The sequence below is a fragment of the Buceros rhinoceros genome, unplaced genomic scaffold (assembly GCF_000710305.1).
Source record: "Buceros rhinoceros silvestris isolate BGI_N320 unplaced genomic scaffold, ASM71030v1 scaffold18805, whole genome shotgun sequence".
NCBI classification, from domain to species: domain Eukaryota; kingdom Metazoa; phylum Chordata; class Aves; order Bucerotiformes; family Bucerotidae; genus Buceros; species Buceros rhinoceros.
This window is the reverse complement of record NW_010412478.1, coordinates 34,061-40,998: the sequence shown is the minus strand read 5'-3', so window position 1 is coordinate 40,998 and position 6,938 is coordinate 34,061.

Below are 6,938 nucleotides of genomic sequence, written 5' to 3'. Positions count from 1 at the left end.
GTAACAAGTGCCCGCCAAAGACGGCCGGCAGGGGATGGGCACAGCGGTGTGCTCGCTGCCCGTGGAAGAAGGTAGATTTGGCCTTTACTGGCCCAAGTGCACCTCAAGCGGGTGGCTTTGCTCCTCTCTTGCCCTTTGCGCGAATCATTTATGGTTTGGGCAGTGAGGAGGCTGCCAGGGCAGTGATCCCACCAGGACGCCTAACATGGTAATTGGAAGAGAAACCAAAACGTTCTCCAATTAGAAGACTGCTCTGAGCACACAGATCCTTCAGGTTTGGTCCAGACAATGTTTAGGCTTTTAGAGGAGGGTTTATTATCTATTGCTCCTAAATAATTAGGCTGTGCACTCACACCCGACCTGGTTTTGCTTTGGCTGCAGCCATGGGCAGCTGGCCCTTCCCCAGGTCGTGTCTGAAAGCTGTATCCACAGGGATGCCGGGCAGAGAGAGAAACCAACAGTATTTTCCTTCCCGTCTGGGATTTCACAGAAAGCAGGGAAGGCTGCAGTGTTCTCCCTTATACCTGGAGCAGGCGTCCTGTTCCAAACACAGAGCATTGAGCAAGAAATCTCCCCCAGCCACGTGTGCTCCTGTTGAGACTTGCTATCTGCGCCCTGTGACATGATTTCTGCTTCGCAGGACTCAGCAATCAGGCAGCTGCCAGCCCCATCTGAAAGCAAACTGCAGCTACAGCAGTGATACAGTGGTGGCTCTGTGGCTAAACCGACTGCAGAAAGACCGTCTGGGAAACTGAAGCACCTTTATTCTGCCATGGTTAAAGGCAAACCAACACGTACTCGCATTGCAGAGCTCATCCCTGGATGATGGCAGAACTATACGTGGCTTCAGAGCAGAATTAGGACAGTCACAGAGGCAAGTCCAGGAAGGTCCCACATCAAGTCTAAAGCCACCCACTGCCGGCACAGGGAAGGGGGAAAAAATATGCCATGTGGAGGGTACACGAAAAGAACATTCGCAGACTCAGACAGAGGTGCAGAGCAGCTACCCAATGCTCACGGTAGCAGTACTGGTACGGCAAAAATAAGACAAATCCTCTCAAAGATGGCAAACAAATGGAAATGCATTTGGATTTCTGACTAATTTCTGCAGCCCCTCACTACCTTTCCATCATATTACCATAACATTCACGTGTGCTGGCAAACTTGTACACTCACTGCTATGAGGTCATGATTAACTTCGCAACAAACCCTGGCTCTTACAGATTCCCAAATCAAGTCAGAAAGGCCTTGGGCACAGTCTCATCCTGCCCAAGAAAATACTACGCCACATGCTTAATTCTCATCAGCCTCAGTGGGATTCACAACAGTGCTCACTTTGCTGAGCAGGGAGAGGATTACTCATCCTTAATCACATGCAAGCCATCTCAACTTGACCTCCAAGGAGCTGCTAGCAACACTTTAGGCTTTCTGCTGACAAGGAAAAGAGCGTCTAAGGAAGATAAGCAACTCCTGAAATACTAGAGTCTGCAAAAGGGGCATTTTAAATCCTGTAAGTGACTTACATGGCAGTAAAGACTTGACTGGACTTGCGTGGTCCAAAGCATTTCCTAGGAAACGGGTGGTCAGAGCGTAAAAGGGCAGCTACTCTTACGGACATCAAGTCCTCTACCTTACTGCTCTCACATCAGGAATTGTCACGGAAACAACCCTCTGACAATCTGAACCCATTTCCCTTGCTGGTGGCTGGTGCTTGTTTCTGCTGTCATGGAAAGACACAGTCAGGTGCTTGCAGCCTGCACACCTCACGGCATCCCTCCAGGCCCTAATCATCAGAATTAACCAGAGAACTAGTAAAGAGTAAAGCAACCTCCGTGACACTTTTAAACACAAACACTGAATGCAGACAGAGCTGTCCAGATCCTAGGAAGCGCAAAAACAGTGACTGCACTTAACCCATTCCAACTTATCCCCTCCCTTGCCCATCCACAGCAGTTTTTTCCAGCTGGCGGAGCTTGATTCACCCGGCAGTTTCAGACAACAGTCAATACAGGGCAGGTACCGTCCTGTTCTAGGCCTCTGAAGCAGAGAATCTCTTCATTTCACTGAATGGCTGTATTATGGGATTTGTTACAACTCAGCGACTACTACACACCTTTCCACGTGTTATTAATCTACATCACGTGGGGTTTTATGTAAAATAAGAAAAAGTCATTTCCTCTTGGGTTCACCAGCAAGAATAAATGCTTTCTTTACGCATAACAGATGCTGTGCCTGACGGGCTTCAAGGAGAAGTGATGGAAGATTTGAGTCAACATTTCCTCAGCTTTCGAGTGAGTGCAGCAGGAGCTACTGTGACTAAGAAAGATGATGCTACTCCTAAACAACCTGCTTGATTCCCACTTGAGCACACGTGCTCAAAGAGGTCCTGCTGGTACTCAAGATTAGTCACTGGGATTGCCATGACAGAGCCTCTCGGGAGCCCAGCAGAAGCCCCTGTTACATTAACACCAGGGCAGGCCTGACTCACCTCGGCAGACGTGAGTCCATCCACCATGTACAGCACTGACAGGTTATCATTCTGCCACCAGACCGCGGTCGTGCTCCCCTCGCAGCATGATCTATTAGTGGAAGAAGCTACCCCAGCTCACAGACCCTGTTGGCAGTTTACCCTGGATGAGACTGTTTCTCCACCCTCCAACTGAAAACAGAAATGTGTCTTCCAAAAGAGAAGCCACTCAAAGATCGGCTAACCACCCCTTCCCACTCGATCCACTCTGGCTTCCCGGCTGCATAACCAGCACTTCGGGAATTTGTTCTTGGCATAACACTGGAGAACTCATCGCCGTGGAAGACAACACACGATGCCTTTGTAATTCCTTCCTTTCATAACCACTAGGGGGAAAGCAGAAATACAGATATTTAGATGAAGGTATTTTAAAGTCTTGATTAACACCACAGCAGGCAGGAAAAAAAAAAAACAAAAAACCTTGAGTCATTGAACCATGCAGGAGTGTGACTAAATAAACTCCAAATTTGACTCAGAATTTTTAATTTCTGACACATAAAAGCAAGACAAGATTTACCCTTCACTGACTGTATTTCAAATTTCTACTATCTCAACATTTAAAAGCTGTCAACTTTATAGTCTATTTTAGCTTGGAAGAAGACAGATGGATTTTGCACCTTCCTGACAGGTCTCAAAGGCTCCAGACTGAAAGATCTGAACTGAAACACATAGCTCTGCTAACAATTTTGCAGCATTTTGTTAGTAAAACATGAGTCATTACCTTTGGAAAGATGCCCATGGGAAACACATAGTACTGAAAACCAGAAAGCTGTACTAGCAATGAACTCTTGGAAGGGTGAATGCTTACTGAAGCAGAGCAGCAGAGAAAGACCCCACATCCATTCAGCTGCATTGGTACACCTGCAGGTTGCTAAAGAAGCATTAACTCACCTGGCAAACCACAACCTAACAACACACCAGCATCACAAAGCATTTTGTTCCATCACATTTTATCACAAGATCAAGATGCCCCAACGTTGCTCTCATTCTAGCAGAAATCAGAACTGTGAAAAATATGCTACTCTCTCTGGGAAACTCAGCAGCCGAAACCCAGCTGCAACATCATTGTGTGGGAAACTGTATCTCTAACCAGCTCCTGCTTGATTAACACTAACCAATCAAACTGCGAGTGAACTAACTCCTGTATCCAACCATAGTGCCTTAAGAGATGCATGCTGTCTGTGTGACAAGGAACATACCCAATCACTATGTAACCAGTTACGGGAGCAAGAATCCACTGTCTATAAATAGAGAAGCATTGTAAACAATAAACGGGTCTCACTGCACACCACACTGGTGTTCAGGTGATTCGTTCCGCTCCAGCTGAGAGCTCGCCGCAACACCCCAATTTTACTTTGTGGCAACAAATGAAATTGAAGCAATCTTGGAAGTCAGCTTGGAACTAAGTGACAGGCCAAACCACTTACAGCAGAACAGGGCGGACCCGGAAAGCCTGAAAGATGTTCCACAGGAGAGATACACCATCACAAGGTAGTATGCACGCTTTCTAAACTGCTTGTTACGGAAACCTGGTACATGCAGTGCTACTTGTTCCAAGGTTTGCAAGATTTCGAGCCTCCATTATTTCCAGTACAAACTGGATCCACTGTCATGCTGGTTTAATCACACGACGAGTTTCCTGGTGACTGAGTTCTACACTGAAGCCTGAGCTACACCACAGCTGAAGAGTCAGCTTTGCCTGGGTGTATCAAACGAGCCCAAGAACAGAAGTTACCCACACTCTGTAAGTGAGCATCCGACAACAAAGGATGTGTTTGTCAGTTTTAGAGTTTGGAAAACAGGAGGAATCTTTTATGCTTTTCAGTAACTGTTGCTGCTTTTGCTAAGGGAAAAAAGTTGTTCCTTGTTTCACACCCCCTTAATTAAGAGATCCATGCCATGCTAGAGGTGCCAGCTCTCAGCATTGCAGTTGCTAAAAGAAGAATATTAAGTCAAAAGGAAGTTTTGGACCTTACAGTTATGACTCTTTTTCCTGCATCATTCCCATAAGTTGAATAGGCTTCATCTGCCTATAATTTTTTTAAGGAGCAAAGTTACTTCAGAGCATTCCCTTCTGCAATACTACCATTTAATTATAGACCCCTAAAAAGGGATGCAGGTGAACAGAAATCTTGTAAAATACCACAACATTACATAGCCAACCAGGAACAGAACTTACCCCAGCAGTGCATTCCTCCTGAGTTTAAGGGGCTGGCTCACGTGGCCCAACAGAGCCGGCAGCTGCAGCCCCCACCAGAATTCGGCTTCGAGCAGCAGCTCTGTCAGGAGCTCAAGTACCAGCAGAGTGAGGTGCCACTGGAGGCAGGTCAGAATTTTACGCTAAGAGCATGCTTCCTGGGAGTCATTTGCAGAGAGATCAGTTTCCACCTAGCTCTAAGGCATTAAAGCAGCCTCACAGAAATACTTGTGAACTGCTTGTCCCTTCTGTCACCAGATTGAGGTTATAGGAGGAAATCCATACTCGGTTTCGCAGAAGAAAAGCATGAGTCAGTCAAAGCCTGAATGTAGGTTCAAGCAAGTTACTTTTTGACAGTATCATAAGCCCAGAAGTTGATCTCCAGATGCTACACTCTACAGCATGTTCTGCATAAAGTGAGCATTCTACACAACAGCACTACCCCATCTCACTGAAGTGGTGGGGATTAGGGAGAAGCTTAGTTTTAAAGGAGTTTTTCTACAAAATAATCATATCCAAGTTTTTTTTAAAACTTGGATGGACTTTACAACTTCATAAACTGGATTAAATCCTCCACTCAACCCGCTAAAAGAGGGGTTATTTCTTGTTGAGAGTGACTTACCTGTTAAGAGACACAGTGAAACATTCTGGTGTGCAAACAGTTTGCTCCACGTTAGGTACAGCTGCACCGTAATGGCAAGAGTGTACGTTTTTGGATGCACTTTAGAATGCAAGATCGCAGAATTTCTGAAAGCCATTATACTTAGCAAGAGCTTAAGATTCCAGGAGAGCAACTAAATCAAAACTGTTCAGAGGTGGCAGCTTTTGCTTTCCCTGAGAACTCAGTCATTCCTGTAATTAGATCTCTAGACTGAAGCTACTGAGGATCCCCAGGCTAGCTGAATTCTCTCCGGTCATGAGCTGTGCTCATATTTAATGTAGCAGATCACTGCACTCCAGCATTGGCTTGTACTTGTTGCTGTAAAGCCACAGTAAATTTTTGAGAGGAAGAAAGCAAGCTCTGACAGTCATACAGTCCTAGAGCTGGGCTTCAGTTCCAGCTGACCTACCCAAATCTCCCTCCATGCACAAGGACCTGGTTACAAAATACAAGTGCCCTTTGTCTGGACAATAGCGTGCTGCCTGGCTAATTGCTGCTGGGAGGAAGTCTGGACAGAGGGCAGATTTGCTTGGGCTCAGCCGCTCAGCATTTCAAGCTGAGCTGTGGAGTGCTGATCAGTACAAAACTGAGGTTAAGTACGTTACATCAGCACTGGGAGCACTCTGGCCAGTATCAGGAAGGTAGACACTGCATCTTATTACCATTGCTATCACAGTGCAGTGACCAAGGGACACCACACACTAGAGCTGTGCCAAAGCATAGTCTGCTGTTACTGGCAGTCTCTGCTGGCTGGCATTTAAAGATGTTTTGCCCTGTTTAAGTAGGATTCAGTATGAAAAGGTGTAGCTTACCACTGCTGCTGCTGCATTACGGTACTGTAGTGGAGAAGGCACTAACTGCAGCACCTCCCTCAGTACAGGACTGAAGCTTTTCCACTCCTGCAAATGAAGTCATGTCAGCACGTGACTGCTTCCTGCAGCACTTCCTCCACACATGACAAAGCGTGCTGAGGTGTCCGGTGAAGAGACCGCACCTCCCTTCTAAGTTAACTGCTAAGCTATCCATGGCAGATGCCTGGCATCCTTAGTTGGCAGATTAAGAAACCTGAAGCTGTTAGTGGCAGTGTTTTACTCCTAAGCAGTCCGCACCCCCAAGACATTAAGACTAGAACCACACAGTGGATACTGCAGTTTTACATTTATAGTTGGACTTCTATAATATTCAAGATTAGCACAAGATTCATAACCATAAATTATACATTGTTATCTAAATACATAAAACGTTAATGATACATGTATTTGAAGTGGCACGAAGTAATAATACATCCCTGTTGGCATTCTCAAAGAGGCGGGTGATGGACACGCTGCTGATAGTCCTGCAGCACAGAATGGAGTCAGTGCACCCTGTTCATCCAGGTGGTGCTGACCCTGCCCACCAGACACGGTCAGAACATGGTGTGGCACGAAGCCAATGCCAGAATCAGTTAAAGGTGCAAATAAAAAGTCAGGATTACAGCCCTCCCTACTGCCTTAATATTTTAGCAGTGTGTCCCCCTCCCCAACCCTGACACTGTGCTCTTGCATCTCTAGTAC